Source organism: Carcharhinus amblyrhynchos, chromosome 7 (genome assembly GCF_965287045.1).
Source record: "Carcharhinus amblyrhynchos chromosome 7, sCarAmb.v2.hapA, whole genome shotgun sequence".
In the NCBI taxonomy this organism is placed as follows: domain Eukaryota; kingdom Metazoa; phylum Chordata; class Chondrichthyes; order Carcharhiniformes; family Carcharhinidae; genus Carcharhinus; species Carcharhinus amblyrhynchos.
In genome coordinates, this window is record NC_137330.1 from 109,040,165 (window position 1) to 109,057,430 (window position 17,266).

At 44.0% G+C, this 17,266-nt stretch overlaps 1 long non-coding RNA gene across 2 annotated transcripts; it reads right to left on the reverse strand.

Moving 5' to 3' along the window:
* Window positions 1-1,946: 1,946 nt before the first annotated feature.
* LOC145345195 (uncharacterized) lies at window positions 1,947-15,716 on the reverse strand. 2 transcript variants are annotated; one of them, XR_013887038.1, is made up of 4 exons: window positions 15,030-15,716; window positions 11,670-11,771; window positions 2,534-2,623; window positions 1,947-2,440 (listed from the first exon to the last, which is right to left on the reverse strand). It is a non-coding gene; the product is annotated as an uncharacterized LOC145345195 (long non-coding RNA). The 2 variants fall into 2 exon arrangements; XR_013887037.1 differs by lacking the exon at window positions 11,670-11,771.
* Window positions 15,717-17,266: the final 1,550 nt, after the last annotated feature.

Sequence of the window (17,266 nt, forward strand, 5' to 3'; positions counted from 1 at the left end):
AAAGATTAACTTTGTGCAAGGTAGGTCCATTCAAAAGTCTGATGGCAGCAGGGAAGAAGCTGTTCTTGAGTTGGTTGTTACATGATCTCAGACTTTTGTATCTTTTTCCTGATGGAATAAAGTGGAAGAGAGAATGTCCAGGGTTCATCTTATATTTCTTGGATCTTGGGAAAGGATGTCTATCTGTTGGATTTTTTTTCTCTCCATTGCAATGAACATTTCAACCTCCTTTCTTACCCTGAACTAGTTCCCTCATTTAAAAAACATCTGAGCCAATGGACCCCTTACCAATTTACCTCATTGATTATTAATTGGCCATGAACATCTGATGTTAGCTCCAATTTATTGTGTTTCGAATAAGAAAGTCCTCATGCATTCAGAACACGTTACCAGTTTATACCAGGTCCAACCAGTCTACTACACACTATGCAGTTAAAGGCAAACATGCAAGACAAAGTTATGAGGTTCACTTAGATGCTGAATTATAGAGTTAATAGAGTTTAGAATCTATGGGTAGATAGTGGTAATATCACTGGACCAGTAATTCTGAGGCACAGGGTCATGCTCTGAAGGACATGAGTTCAAACTGGTGAAATTTGAATTCAGTTCATAAATCTGGTATCCGGCCAGTCTCAGTAACGGTGCCAGTGTGATTTTAAAAGCCTATCTGGTTCACTGGTGTCCTTTATGGAAAGAGATCTGTCATCCTTACCCGGTCTGACCAAAGTCCCACTAGCATCGTGGGTGTGGTTGACTCTTAGCTACCCTCTGAAATGGCCCTAGCAAGCTCCTCAGTTCAAGGACGGACAATAATTACTGGCCTTGCCACAGATGCCCACATCCCATGAAAAAGAAAGAAAAAAAAGACATTATTTGACTGAATGTGGGCAGCACGGTGGTACAGTGGTTAGCACTGCTGCCTCACAGTTCTGGGGTCCTGGGTTCAATTCCAACCTCGGGTCACTGGCTGTGTGGAGTTTACATGTTCTCTCCATTGTCTGTGTGGGTTTCTTCCGGGTGGTCCGGTTTCCCTCCCACAGTCCAAAAGATATGCTGGTTAGGTTGATTGACCATGCTAATTTCTCCCTCACTGTACCTGAACAGGCGCCAGAATGTGGCAACTAGGAGATTTTCACAGTAACTTCATTGCCGTGTTAATATAAGCCTACTCATGATAATAATAAATAAACATTAAACTCCAAACATAGTTTATTTTTTTCATGTCATTCTAAAATATGATTTTCTCACAGTTATTGTGCAAACAATTGTTTTGGTTACAGTTTAAATTCACAATATCCAAATATCTCTTTTCCTTCACTCCCTTTAACAGACTCTGTCAAATATTCTGAACAATTCATCTTATATATATTGAGCATTGACTACATTTGCCATCAGATTTTTAAGCATTATACTGTAAAATATCATAAACTAAAATACTAGGCTCAGATCTTTAAGGCATTCCACTTAATTCCACTTATGGTCCAATATCTTAACCATCTCCTATTGTGCATGATTCCTGAGGGGAGAAGTCCCCTTGTTATCATTGTTATCATTGCTTTGTTTCACATGCAGATTCGTTTTTCAACATTAGGGCTTCAAATATACAGAAGTCATCCAGGGAGATGGGTTCCTTTACTGTGTCCCAGTCAGAATCTTCAACAAAACCTTCCTGATTTTATTTAAGGTCCTCAAATTATGAATATCAAGTAGTTCTCTCAAGCCATTTGCTCTTTAGTCTAAGTTTTAAAATTCTCAATTTTGGCACAAGGAAAATCAGATTGCAATACATTGAACATACAATCTACATTATTAAAATCATTGAAAAAAATAATGCTCTCACTCTTCATTCACCCTTATCAATCTTGTGGATACATCACGATGTAGAGATCCCAGCGTTGGACTGGGGTGGGCACAGTAAGAAGTCTCACAACACCAGGTTAAAGAAGTCTCACAACACCAGGTTAAAGTCTAACAGGTTTATTTGGTAGCACCAGCTTTTGTCAGGTGAGTGAAGGAGCAGTGCTCCGAAAGCTCGTGCTACCAAATAAACCCGTTGGACTTTAACCTGGTGTTGTGAGACTTCTTACCGTGGATACATCTGCCCATGTGCTGTTTTCCTCCCTAGCCTAATTTTGTTCCTTAGTTCATGGGATGTAGGTGTTCCTGGCAAAAGGTCAACATTTGATGTCCTCCGTGTTGCTCGGGTACTCTCTGACATCGCTGTCCAGTGCTTTGAATCCGATTTAATGTCATCCATTATTGCTTCCGAACATTATTTTTAGAGAATTCCCAAGTGGGCGCTGCACACATTTTGGATTCTCGCGTCAACCGTTCATTGCTGGAGGAACCTCATCATTTGGAGATGCGGTGAAGTGAGGTTGCCGCTCCAGGTAATTATTTTAGAAAGTTGATTCCTGCGCAACCAAAATCTGCTTATTTCCTGAAGTGTAAAATAAGGAAAATTGTATTAAATACGCGCCGTTTGTGTTGCCCTTGGAAAGAGTCTCTGATAGTTATTAACCGTTTAAAGTACCTGTAACTGCCCGGCAATATTACTGCATCCAAACTCCCCAAGGACACGGAGATTCTACTTTAGCTCCTCCTGTATTAGCTTCACAAGTAGCTGGTTAGCCAGATAATAATGCAAAGGATAAAAAGGGCTTCAATTAAAAAGGTCATCAACCAGCACAGGATCAACAGTTGCTTTGCTTTCCTGCGGATCCGAATCCACTCCTCCATGACGTGCCAGCCCATCATGAACCCGAGAATGAAGACTAGGATATGGCTTAATAATACCATCCAGATAAAAACCTCTACCATTTCTCACTTCCGTGTTAGATGAAGGGAAGGCTCAGACTGCGCATGCTCCATATGTCCAGTGTCTGGGAGCCAAAATTATTCCCATCAGCACATCTGGAGGTTGAACCAGATGCAAATAGCTAAAGCAGTGTTACAATAGTGATGGATCTGTTTTTGCACAGGTATATGTTTCTGAGGCACCTTCTTACATTGGAACTAGGATTGACAACGCATTGCTGGAGGTGCTAACATGGCATTCTCGCCACGTTGGCCAAAATCCTCCAGTCTCCGGATTATTGGACACCAGACATCTGAGTCGGGACCCTGTGGAAGTCCTGAGGCGGTGGCCTACCTGGGAATTGCCTGGGAAGTTTCAACTTGCAATGGTCTCCCTGGGAGCCTCCGAGGATATCTTGGATCTTAGTCACAGTCGGAGTCCTTATTATTCTTTCAGGAATATGGGTGTCGCTGATTAGGCCAATATTGACTGCCCATCCCCAAATGCCCTTGAGAATGTGGTGGTGAGCTGCCCTCTTAAACCGCTGTAGTCCATGTGGTGTAGGTACAACCCACAGTGCTGTTAGGGAGGGAGCGCCACCATTTTCACACAGCGATACTGAAGGAATGGCAACATAGTTCCAGGTTAGGGTATTGGGTAGCTTGGAGGGGAACTTGCAGGATTGTGCTATTCCCATGCATCTGTTCCCTTCTCCTTCGAGGTGGTAGAGGTCACGGGATTAGAACGAGCTATCAAAGGAGCCTTGGTGAGTTGTTGCAGTGCATTTTGTACATGGAGCACACAGCTATTATTGTGTGTTGGTAGTGGAGGGAGTGGATGTTGAAAGTGGTGAATAGGGTGCCAAACATCCAGGCTGTTTTGTCCTGGATGATGTTGAGTTAATTGAAACAAAAACAGAAAATGCTGGAAAATCTCAGCAGGTCTGACAGCATCTGTGGAGAGAGAATAGAGCCAATGTTTCGAGTCTAAATGACCCTTGATCAGAACTAAGAACAAAGAAAATCAGGAGAGATTTATACTAAGAGGGTGGGCTGGGAGCTGTAATTGGACAAAGAGAATGCAAGTGATGATGAAGAAGGCTGAGAAGGTGCTCAAAGTGTCCATTAAGAGATCAGAATGTATGAATGGCAGAACAGAGGTACAGATGGTTAAGGGACCGCCTGACGAATGTGGCAGTTGCCCTGAAAGGGGGAGGGGGGGGTGAGGGCGAAATGTGGGGGAAAGATGGAGACCAAGAATGGAGAAGTGGGAAAGTGGAAGTGAGAAAGAGAGATGGAAAAAAGGATGAATACGATGAAGGGAAGAAATGAAATAAAATAAATGGAAATGGGGTGAAGATGGAGAGGAGAGTTCATGCTGGGAAGTTGTTGAACTCAATGTTCAGTCCAGAAGGCTGTAAAGTGTCCAATTGGAAGATGAGTGCTGTTCCTCCAGTTTGCATTGGGGTTTGCTATTACATTGCAAAAGGACATATGGATGGGAAAGCAGGATGGTGTGTTGAAGGGGCAAGCAACAGGAAGGATGGACCAAAGGTGTTCAGCAAAGTGATCAGCCAGTCTGCATTTCCCTCCAATGTAGAGTAGACTGCACTGGGAGCGGCGAATGCAATAGACCAGATTGAAGGAGGTGCAGGTGAAGCTGTTTAGGCCCTGAGATGGTGAGAAGCGTGGAGGTATTACACCTTCTACAATTGCATGGAAAGGTGCTGTGGGCATGGGGTGAACTGGTGGGTGTGATGTAGGAGTGGACCAGGGTGTCCAAGAGAGAATGGTCCCTGCAGAATGCTGATGGGGGGTTGAGGGGAGGATGTGATGAGTAGGGGCATCATGTTGGAGTTGGTGGAAATGGTGGAGACTGCGGAGGCTGGTGGGGTGAAAAGTGAGGACAAGGGTCCCCATCCTGGCTCCTGAATGGAATGGAGGGGGTGAGAGCAGTGGCCTGGGCAGGGTCGGAGGCAGTTGAGAGCTCTGTCAACCACAGTGGGTGGAAAACTACGACTGAGGAAGAAGGAAGGCATATCGGCAGTGCTATTTTGGAAAGTGGCATCATCAGGACAGATACGGCGGAGGCGAAGGAACTGAGAGAATGGGATGGAGTCCTTACAGGATGTGGGGTGTGAAGAGCTATAGTCAAGGTAATTGTGGGAGTCAGTGGGCTTGTAATGGATGCTGGTGGACAATTTATCATCAGAAACGGAGACAGAGAGGTCAAGGAAGGGAAGAGAAGGGTCAGAGATGGACCATATGAAGATGATAGTGGGATGGAAATTGGAGGCAAAATTGATACATTTTCCACATCCAGTCGAGAATATGAAGCAGCACTGAAATAGTCATCGATATAATGATAAAGGAGTTGTGGAAAGGGGTCGGAGTAGAACTGGAACAGGGAATGCTTTACATAACCCGTAAGGTGATAGGCATCACTGGGATCTGTGTGGGTGCCCATAGCCACACCTTTTATTAAGAGGAAGTGAGCCGAGTTAAAGGAGAAATTGTTGAGTGAGAGAACCAGTTCAGCCAGATGGAGGAGAATGGTGCTGGATGGGGATTGTTCAGACCTGTGTTCGAGGAAGAGGCAAAGAGTTTTGAGGCTGTTCTGATGGGAAATGGTGATGTACACCAGGTGTGCAGTATTCAGTGCCTTCAGCTATTTTTTGATATCCTATCAAGTGAATCGAGTTGGTTGAAGACTGACATCTTCAGCCGGAAGAGGCCGAGATGGATCACCCATTGGCAATTCTGGCTTATGATTGTCAAGAATGCTTCAGCCTTGCCTTTTTCTTGATACTTAACACAAGAAATGTTGGGCAGATTAAAGCTAATCTCCCAACATTTCCCCTAATAACCCACCACCTCCACCCATTTGCTCCTTGATGCCCGCAGTTTACGTCCCATCCTGACTACCCCCACACCCCCAAGCACCTCCTCTACTGACTACCCTCCCAACCAACTACTCCCTGGCTACCTGACTATCCCCCAGTGCCAGCTCTTCTGGAACTCCTTGGGCCTGATTTTACCATTTTGATTCTAAGTGCTAAATCTGGGCACAGTTCAGGTCCATCTTGGAAATCTACTTTCAGGTGTCCCCATACGCATTTAACCTGAAAAAAAAATCACAAATCTGAATCGTACTGTGGGCGGGGCATAGCATGCCCAAAACGATCAGAGTTCTCAACTGCACATGCACCGTGAGGAAAAAAAAATTGAAAATCGCGCCACTGTCACTGTCACTGTCCCAGGCCGCACAAAGCGGATAAAGCGGCCCAGGAGTGATGGTCCCCACAGACATCACCCCCACCTCTACAACATAACTGTCTCTCTTATTCACCCTTCCCCTGCTAACCAGACTGATCACGACCCCCTGCCCTCTTTCCCTCCCCATCAATCACCCGCAGAGTGGCAGTGGACCCTCCTGCACCCCCACTCCCCCCAACCAGAGATCCATCTGGCCTTCCTCCCAGTATATTTCACATACTCACAGCTGAGTGCTTTGACAGTTTCACTCATTAAATGCACGTGAACTATTGTAGCAGTGGAATCCCTTATTCCTGCTACCTGTACTTGCAAAATCCATTGAGTTCACATCTAGGTTTCTTTTAGGTCAACCCAAGTAAACAAACTCAAACTAAATTAGGACAAAGTAAAAGGGGGCAGCTCCCCAAAAGGAGAGGGAATGGCCCGAACAAAAACAAAAGTACAAAGGAAACTTCAGACATGTCAAATCAAAATGTGATTGTTGGGGTCTATAACGCACCCCAGCCCCTGCAGTGCCCAGCGGGCACAGAAGGCATCGACTGTGCCCACAGACACCACATGTTCCCTCTCCAGGGACATCTGGCCGCAAACATAGCCGCAGTAAAGGGGCCTTTATTGAAGTTGTGTAATGAAATATAGGTATGTGTACAAATAACCATTGCTTGATTCAACAACCTTTGCAATTGCATTTAGCAACAGCCAACTTGCAGTAAAGTCTAACAGCTGCATTTCCAAGTTTAGTAAATAATTTGGAAATGGCAACAAGATAATTTCCACTTCGTCTCAACTCACTGGTGTAGGGGGGAAAAAAATGGCAAATGAAATATAATCTAAGCATTTATAACAGGAATGATCAGAATTAGAAATGTGATGGGATAGCATTAACTCCACCCCCCCCCAAGAATGATACAACCAAAAAGAATGTTTTCGATGGTGCATCTGTTAGAGTTGGTGAGAGTCGAAGCTGACATGCCAAATTTCCTTAGACTTCTCAGAAATTCTTCCCACTAGTTGATGGTCAGTAGCCCACATGGAGCAATGTAGTTGCACCTTTTTAGTCCAGCTTCCCAACCATTGAGTCTGTCTACACTTCCCGCTGCTTTGATAAAGCAGCCAGCATAATTAAGGACCCTACGCACTCCGGACATTCTCTCTTCCAACTTCTTCCGTCAGGAGAAAGATACAAAAGCCTGAGGTCATGTACCAACCGACTCAAGAACAGCTTCTTCTCTAGTGTCATCGGACTTTTGAATGAACCTACCTTGCAATAAGTTGATCTTTCTCTACACCCTAGTTATGACTGTAACACTATATTCTGCATTCTCTCCTTTCCTTCTCTATGAATGGAATGTTTTGTCTGTATGGCATGCAAGAAAAAATTCTCTTCACTGTATATTAATAAACGTGACAATAATAAATCAAATCAAGTCAATTCAAAAATCAAATCAAATAGATTCTATTCTTGACCCCTCTGGGACATCCACTTTCTCCAGCACTGCAACACTCTCCTTGGTCTACAAAGCCACCCTTCCCCTTTTCCTCCTTTCTTATCTTTCCTGAATACCTTGTATCTAGGAATATTTAGCACCCAGTTCTATGCTGCTTTCAGTCAGGTCACTGTTAACAACCACAGCATTGTATTCCCACATGGCAATCTGCACCTCAAGAATCTTATTTGCCACACTCTGTGCTTTAGAGTTTATTACCTTCTCCTGTATTGTGATCCCATCTATTAACTTCCATATTTCAATGCTTTCCATCTTTCCCAGTATTCTGCACACTTTGGTATTCCTCTCTTACATTATCTCCTGGTTCCCACCTTCCCTGCTAAGTTCACTTATACCCACCCAATAGCATGAGTGTCTTGCAAAATATTCAGTGGCAGCTCTGTTTCGGTGCAATCTGTACAGGCTCCATCTCCCCCACAACTGGGTCCAAGAATGTTCCAAGAATTTAAAGCTTCCTGTCCAGCTCTATCTTTCCAGCCACACACCCATTTGCTTTTTCCTCCCATTTCTATTCTCACTCGGTACTTCGAGCTATCCAGAGATTTCTAATTTTGAGGTTGTGCTTGCTAATTTGCCATCTAGCTCCCTAAATTCTGACTGCAGGTCTTTCTGCCTGGGTCATTTGTACTTACGTGGACCACGACTGCTGGCTGGTCCTCTTCTGTCCTCAGGGTGCACAGTGGCATCTTTGACCCTGGCACCAGGGAGGCAGCCATAACTCATACATAACCCACTGAGCTAGAATTATGACCAACCCACAGATATGGATGTGTGACTAAATGATACTAACACTGAAGAGAGTTTGCTGTGGATTACTTTAAAAATTCACCTCAGAAACAGAAGGTTTGGGGATACATGCGGTAGTCTATTTCAATAATTAAAACATCTCTGCTTACTGACAGACAGTGAAAGAATTAAGGAGTTCACATTTTCCTTTCTTCCATAACATTACAATTCAATGGGGTTTCATTGGGTGCAAAGCACTGAGGTTATGAAAAAAGTTTATTTATTAGTCACAAGTAAGGCTTACATTAACACTGTAATGAAATTATTGCGTAATTCCCCTAGCCGCCACAGTCAGTGCACCTAATCAGCACATCTTTCAGACTGTGGGAGGAAACCACAGCACCTGGGGGAAACCCATGCAGACATGGGGAGAATGTGCAAACTCCACACAGACAGTGACCCAGGCTGGGAATCGAACCCGGGTCCCTGGCGCTGTGAAGCAGCAGTGCTAACCACTGTGCTGGTATATAAATGCAAGTTTTTTTTTAAATTACAGTAGACAAGTCCATTCAGCTGATTCCCATCTCCTTCCAGCATTTCCAGTCAAATTAAATGAAAGCCAGGTTTCAAGTTTGATAAGGTGCCGCACAAAAGGTTGCTTCAGAAGGTTAGGGGGCATGGAGTTGGGGGTAAGGTGTTAGCGTGGATAGAGCATTGGTTGTCTAATAGGAGGCAGAGAGTTGGTATCAATGGGTGCTGTTCTGATTGGCGGTTGATGACTAGTGGAGTGCCCCAGGGATCGGTGCTGGGGCCTCAGCTATTTACCATTTATATAGATGATCCGCAGGAGGGGGCTGAGTGTAGGGTAACGAAATTTGCTGATGACACAAAGATGAGTGGAAAAGCAAATTGTGCGGAGGGTGTGGAAAGTCTGCAGTGGGATCTGGATAGGCTGAGCGAGTGGGCGAGGACCTGGCAGATGGAGTACAATGTTAGCAAGTGTGAGGTTATCCACTTTGGCAGAAATAATAGTAGGAGGGATTACTGTTTAAAGGGGGAAAAGCTGCAGCATGCTACGGTGCAGAGGGACCTGGGGGTCCTTGTGTATGAGTCGCAAAAACCCAGTCTGCAGGTGCAGCAGGTGATCAAGAAGGCGAATGGGATGCTGGCCTTTATAGCAAGGGGGATAGAATATAAAAGCAGGGAGTTCTTGCTGCAACTGTACAGGGCACTGGTGAGGCCGCAGCTGGAGTACTGTGTGCAGTTTTGGTCACCTCACGTGCAAGGATATTTTGGCCTTGGAGGGAGTGCAGGGGAGGTTCACTAGGCTGATACCGGAGATGAGGGGGTTAGACTATGAAGAGAGACTAAATAGATTGGGTCTGTACTCGTTGGAGTTTAGAAGGATGAGGGGGGTTCTTATAGAGACGTATAAGATAATGAAAGGGATGAATAGGGTAGAGGTAGAGAGATTCTTCCCACTCAGAAAGGACAGCAGGACTAGAGGGCACAGCCTCAAGATAAAGGGGGAGCAGTTTAGAATGGAGTTGAGGAGGAACTTCTTCACTCAAAGGGTGGTGAATCTCTGGAATTCTCTGCCCGTTGAAGTGGTGGAGGCTACCTCGCTTAATATATTTAAGTCACGGGTAGATAGGTTTTTGACAGACAAGGGAATTAAGAGTTATGGGGAGAAAGCAGGAAAGTGGAAATGATCCACTTCAGATCAGCCATGATCTTATTGAACGGCGGGACAGGCTCGAAGCGCTAGATGGCCTCCTCCTGCTCCTATTTCTTATGTTCTTATGTCGTTATAAGTTTTTCAGGTTTCAGTGTTGCTTCAGAGGCTTGGCTGTGCACATTGAAAACAACAACCCACAAATCGGTCTCATCCACCATCAGTGAAATGTGCCATCTGAAATGGATTTGTTTGCTCGATTTTTTAACTTTCATTCAAGGGACATGGGCATGGCTGGACAGCATTTATTGTCCATTTCTTGTTGCCTTTGTTCAGAGGACACTTGAGAGTCAACCACATTGCTGTGGATCTGAAGCTACATGTAGGCCAGAGCAAGTAAGGATGCCAGATCTCCTTCCCTGAAGGACATTAGTGAACCAGATGGGTTTTTCCAACAATTGACAATAGTTTCATGGTTATCAGTAGATTCTTAATTCCAATCTTTTTTATTGAATTGAAATTCCACCATCTGCCATAGCAGGATTTGAACCTAGATCCCTAGAACATTAGCTAGGTTTCTGGATTAACAGTCTAGTGGCACAGTGGTATAATGGTTAGCACTGTTGCCTCATAGCTCCAGGGATCTAGGTTCAATTCTGGCCTTGGGTCACTGTCTGTATGGAGTTCGCACATTCTTCCTGTTTCTTCCCACACTCCAAACATGTGTGGGTTAGGTTAATTGGCCGTGATAAATTGTCCCTTAGTATCAGGGGAATTAGTAGGGTAAATATGTAACATTATGCAGATAGAGTGGTTTTGGAATTGTTGTCTTTTTAGACCAAATGACTTCTTCCTGCACTGTAGGGATTCTATGATAATATCACAAGGCCGTTGCCTCTTTTGTAGATGGAAGGATACTGACAACAAATATTACTACCTTTGTTAAGGTTGTAATTCTAAAATCAGACAGCAGGAAGAGGTCATACCTTAGGTACTGATTAATGGAAGATCACTACATGGTCGCAAAAATGTTGGCAGCAAAGCACTTATTTTACAGGAATTCTGCTGGGGCAAGCCCTACAGAAAATGTTGACACTTGTTTGTGTCAGTTTCATTTTGAACTGAAATTTTCAACAAACTTGGGAAATAAATAATTTGATCTTGAGGGAAAAATCAGCATATTACTGATGATTAACCATTTGGAAAGGCCACACATATCAGTGTTGGGGGAGGATGGGTTTCACTTTTTCGGTAAGTTCCATCAAACACTCCCAGTTGAATAGTTGGTTGCAGTCACGATGTGTGCTGACACATAAAGATTGGTCCCCAGGTGAGCTATCAGAAGAATGACTGGCACCCATTAAACCGTATCTAAGCATGAATAAATGTGGACTCAGTTCTGATGAAGAGCTGCCAGGATCACACATGTTAACTCTCATTCTCCCCACAGATTCAGTCTGACCTGTTGGCCATTTCCTATTTTTATTTGCCTGCTTTTTTCCTGATAAATTGTCAGGAATTTTGGGCGTGGTAAATAAGTCAATAGCAAGTCCATCAAATTGCAAAGAGGAAAGATTTATTAAACTCAAAAGATGGCTTAGCAACCTAGGCAGCATTAACACAATTTAACAGGTCATACTTGCCAGTTTTAGCTGCGGACAAGAGAGCATACAAAAAAAAAACCTAACCTGGATTTGTCTCTCAAATTCCTCTTTCTGACTTAAGTTCTTGTCTTTCTCTGCCTTGTTCAGGTTTCTTGTACTTCTGGGATCTTGGGAATGGAAATCTATCTGTTGGAATTATTTTTCTCTCCACTACAAATAACATGGCTTTGACCTTTTTTATAGACTAAACCAGTAAATTTTTAGGTAGCTTTTAGTGGTTTGTTTCTAATCAAAACAGCCAATTCAATTAAGCCCAATCATAGCTGACAAGATATTGAGCAGAATTTTACAGGCACATCTGCCCGAGGTTCATACAATCCTTCCTGAGGACAACGGAGAATGCCGTTCTCCAAGACTAAGGGGCAGACTTGCCATAAAAGTCCGTCCATTACATCCCATCTTGGGCTCGATCAAACCAAATCTAAGCTGACAGGATGAGGCATTGCACCATTTTCCAGGCTCGATCTAACGCTTCACCTTAGCCAAAAGACCAAGATGGCTTTGAAGAATTACATCAGGTAAAGTTTCAATTTATCCTCAGTGGCTACTTTACCCTAGTCCGGGCAAACCACGACCCCTGGCATTAGCACACCCCACCTTACAATGGGGTGGGCTAGCCTCGACCCCTGACTGATCATGGTTTCACCCCTGCCACCCCCACTAGGGTGATTACCCACTCTCAGGCCCACTTAAACTGTTAATTATTTCCTTCATTTATAAAACATCTGAGCCAATTGATCAGTTAGGGCACATAATTGATTTTTAATTGGTCAGGAGGAGCTCAATGTTAGCTCCCAATTTATTACATTCCTAAGAAGGTTCTCATGCATCTGGTACACATTATCAGTTTATACCAGCTCTAACCAGTCTAGTAAAACAATATGCAATTACGCAAGGCAAAGTTACTAAGGTTCACTTTGATTCTGAATTAAGGAGTTTAAACATATATACATATGTTAAAGCTACAGAATTGGAATAATTTTTTTATATAAGGTGTAATTTTAAGGCACAATTTTGTCACAGTTGGTTTGCGTGCCAGAAACTTCCTGAAGCTTGTTAAAGCTTCCTGAGTGATTTCTACATTCTGTTTTCTTTGCAGTTCCTGAGTGATTTCTACATTCTGTTTTCTTTACAGTTCCTGAGTGATTTCTACATTCTGTTTTCTTTACAATTCCTGAGTGATTTCTACATTCTGCTTACTTTATAGTTCCTGAGTGATTTCTACATTCTGCTTTCTTTACAGTTCCTGAGTGATTTCTACATTCTGTTTTCTTTACAATTCCTGAGAGATTTCTACATTCTGCTTGCTGTAGACAACAGAGCATACAAAAACCTAGACTGGATTTGTCTCTCAAATTTCTTTTTCTGACTTAAGCTCTTGTCCTTCAGCCTTTCTGAGCCCTATTCAGGTTTCTTGTACTGCTTGGATCTTGGGAAAGGAAATCTATCAATTGGAATTATTTTCCCTCCACTGCAAATGACATGGTTTTGACCTCCTTTCTTATATCCAGACAAACACTGGGGGAACGTGCAGACTCTGCACAGACAATGGCTGGAATTGAACCCAAGTCCCTGGGTGGCACGGCGACACAGTGGTTAGCACCACTGCCTCACAGTGCCAGGGGCCATGGTTTGATTCTTGGATTGGGTCACTGTCTGTGCGGAGTCTACGTGTTCTCCCTGTGTCTGCATATGTTTCCTTTGGGTGCACTGGTTTCCTCCCACAGTCCAAAAGATGTGCTGGTTAGTTGCATTGGCCATGCTAAATTTTCCCTCAGTGTATCCGACCCAACACTGGCGTGTGGTGACGAGGGGATTTACACAATAACTTCATTGCAGTGTTAATGTAAGTCTATTTGTGACAATAAAATTAAACTTAAAAACTTTAAAAATTAGTGAACCAGTTGCATTTTTATGTCCTCTTGTTTTTATATCATTGTGTTGTATGGCATGTTTATTTATTTGTGTCACAAGTAGGTTTACATTAACACTGCAATGAAGTTACTGTGAAAATCCCCTAGTCACCACACTCCGGCACCTTTTCAGGTACACTGAGGGACAATTTAGCATGGCTAATGCACCTAAACTGTGCGTCTTTTGGACTGTGGGAGGAAAGTGGAGCACCCAGAGGAAACCCACACAGACACGGGGAGAATGTGCAGACTCCACACAGACAGTGTCCCAAGCTGGAAATCAGACCTGGGTCCCTGATGCCATGAGGCAGCAGTGCTAACCACTGTAGCACTGCATCACATGTATGTTACTTTTTCAACATCTGGGTTTCAAAACTACAGAGGTAACCCAGAAAAATGGGTTCCTTTACTATGTCCAAGTCAGAATCTTCATCAAACACTGGTGACTAACCTGATCTTGTTTAAGGTCCTCAAATTATCATTAACATCAAATAGTTTTCTCAAGCCATTTGCTCCTCAGTCTAAGGTTCAATGTTTAAAATGCTACATTTTGATGCAAAGAAAATCTAAATACAATGTACAGAAAGCTACAGTCCTATTGATTTAACATTATTGAAATAAATAATGTTCTCACTCTTCGTTCATCCTTATCCAGCTTAAAGTTTATTTATTAGTGTCACAAGTAGGCTTACATTAACACTGCAATGAAGTTACTGTGAAAATCCTGGCATTGTCACACTCCAACACCTGTTTGGGTACACTGGGGGAGAATTTAGCATGGGCAAAACACCTTTCAAACTGTGGGAGGAAACCAGAGTATGCAAAGGAAACCCATGCAGATATGGGGAGAAGGTGCAGACTCCACACAGGCAGTGATCCGAGGCCAGGAATTGAACCCAGGTTGCTGGCACTGTGAAGTGATAGTGCCACTGTGCTGCCGTTCCACTATATCTTGTGTATCTTGTGGATACATCTGTCCATGTGTTGTTTTCCTCCATAACCCATCTTTTTTGTTCATTTTTTTCACGGGATATGGGTGTTCCTGGCAATAGGTCAGCACTTGATGTCCACCCAAGTTACTCACTGATGCACTCTCTCACATCACTGCCCAGTGTTTTGCATTTGGTTTCACTTCACCCATTACTATCTCCAAAAATTATTTTAAGAGATTCCCAAGTGGGCGCTGCACAGATTCTGGCGTAAACAGTTCAACAGGTGGGGAGGGGGGGAGCGGGAATTGTGCAAAATGAAATAGAGGAATCTTAATTCTTTGTAGGTGTGGTGAAGCGAGGTTGCTGCTCCAGATTATTATCTTAGAAAGCTGATTCTTTTGATGTCTGTGCAGCCAAGATTTGCTTATTTCCCGAAGAGCGTTAGTAAAACTAAGAAAAATATAACTCAGGGACTTATTAAGTCCACACGGTTTGCGGTTGTCCCTCGAGAGAGAGTGTTATAAATGAGTTAGTAGTACCTGTAACTGGCCGCCAATGTTACTTCAGTAACTTCTCCGAGTACACTTTGATTTCCTCTGTGCCCAGTCCACAAGTGGTTACTGGTAGGAGTTGAAGGGAATACTTTGGACTGGGAAAGTTCCGGCTGTTATTAAAGAGACAAAAGGCAGCGAAGACGGCAAACAACATAATCCAGGATCCAACGCCAGAGTCTCTGGGACAACCATTGAAACCTGAATGTTTTGAAATCTGGATTTCAATTAATTCGACCGTGAAATGCTGGAAGGAGGCGGGCAATAGTTGAATGGCTTTGTCTACTGTAAAATAAACTGATATATTGGCTTGGTGGACAAACCTGGAGTTGGGATGAGCCTGGAACCCCGGGTCACAGAAGCTGGTAAACGATGTAAAGGACAAGAAAGGTGACGGCTAAAATCCGTTTCCACCAAAGCAGGATGCAACGCCAGAGTTTCTTTAGCTTCCAGCGGAAGCGGTACCACTGTTCCTCTGCCAGCCAGCCCAGGACGAAGCCCAGAATGAAGACCAGGACGTATTGTGACTCCGGTGTCACCGTGACCTCCTCTCCCATCTTCCAGCTCCCTGCAGCTGGAAAACACCCAGTAACAGCTGGAAGATTCCGGCTGCGCATGCTCCACTATGTATCCAATGCCTTAAGGATGTGAGCTAAAACAAAAGTTACTGTCAGCGCAACTTGGATGTGTACATCCTGATGTGGATGTGCCGGCGTTGGACTGGGGTAAACACAGTAAAAAGTGCGACAACACCAGGTTTTAGTCCAACCGATTTATTTGATAGTAAACCCACAAGCTTTCGAGGGGACTCCCTCTTCGTCAGGTGAATGGAGAATAAATCCAAATAAATCGGTTGGACTAAAACCTGGTGTTGTCAGACTTTTTACTGTGTACATCCCTTCCAGAGAGACCGTGATAGCTAAAGTATAAAGTTTATTTATTAGTCACAAATAAAGGCTTACAATAACACTGCAATGAAATTACTGTGAAATTCCCCTAGGTGCCACAGTGCGGCACCTGTTCGGGTCAATGCACCTAACCGGCACGTCTTCCAGACCGTGGGAGGAAACCGGAGCACCCAGAGGAAACCCCCGCCGACATGGGGAGAATGTGCAAACTCCACACAGACAGTGACCCAAGCCACGAATCAAACCCAGGTCCCTGGCACTGTGTGGTAGCAGTGCTATTAACTATGCAACCACACCATCCACAGTTAGACATTGTTTCTACTAACATTAGCTGTTCGGAATCCTTCTCCAGACCAGGCAATTCCCACTTTAGCTCCTGGATTGAATCTACAAGTGGCTGGTAGATAAGCCTCGAGTGGAAAAGCCTGGAATATGGGATTATATTAGCTGGAAAAAGACGTAAAGAACAGTAAAAGGTGAAGGCTGCAATCATTTTCCACCATCACAGAGTCCATTGCCAGAGCCTCTTTGCCTTCCAGTGGAACCAGTGCCACTGTTTCTCTGCCAGCCAGCTCACAATGAAGCCCAGAATGAACAAGTGAGCATGGTTTAACTCCAGTTTCCCCCACAACTCATCCCCAACTTTCCAGCTCCGTGCAGTTACAGAATACCCACTCACATCTGGAAGGCTCAGGTTTGCATTATGCACTTAGTATCCAGTGCCTGAAGGATGGGAGGAATAATATTTCTATCAACACAGCTGGAGGTGGATCCTGCCACAAATAGCAAAAACAGTATTAAAATAGTGATGGATTTGTGATTGCACAGGCATATATTTCTGATGCGCCTTCCTACATTGAAACTAGGATTGTCAACTCATTTAACAAGGCAGGATGGCACAGTGATTAGCACTGCTGCCTCCACAGCCCCAGGGACCTCAGTTCAGTTCCTGGCTTGGGTCACTGTCTGTGTGGAATTTGCACATTCCACCTGTGACTGTGTGGGTTCTCTAAGGTGCTCTGGTTTCCTTCAAAGATGTGCAGGCATATGCATAGCATTGGCTATGCTAATTTGCCCCTTAGTGTCCTGGGATCCATAGATTAGAGGGATTAGTGAGGTAAATATGTGGGGATAGGGGGTCTAGGTGGGATTGTTGTCAGTACAGACTCAATGGGCTGAATGGCCTCCTTCTGCACTCTAGGATTCCAGCATCTGCAGTATTTCGCTTTTATCTTATTGTCAACTCATTGCTGGAAATGATCATGTGGTATTCTTATCACATTGGCCCAAATCCTCCAGGCTCCTGATCATCGGACA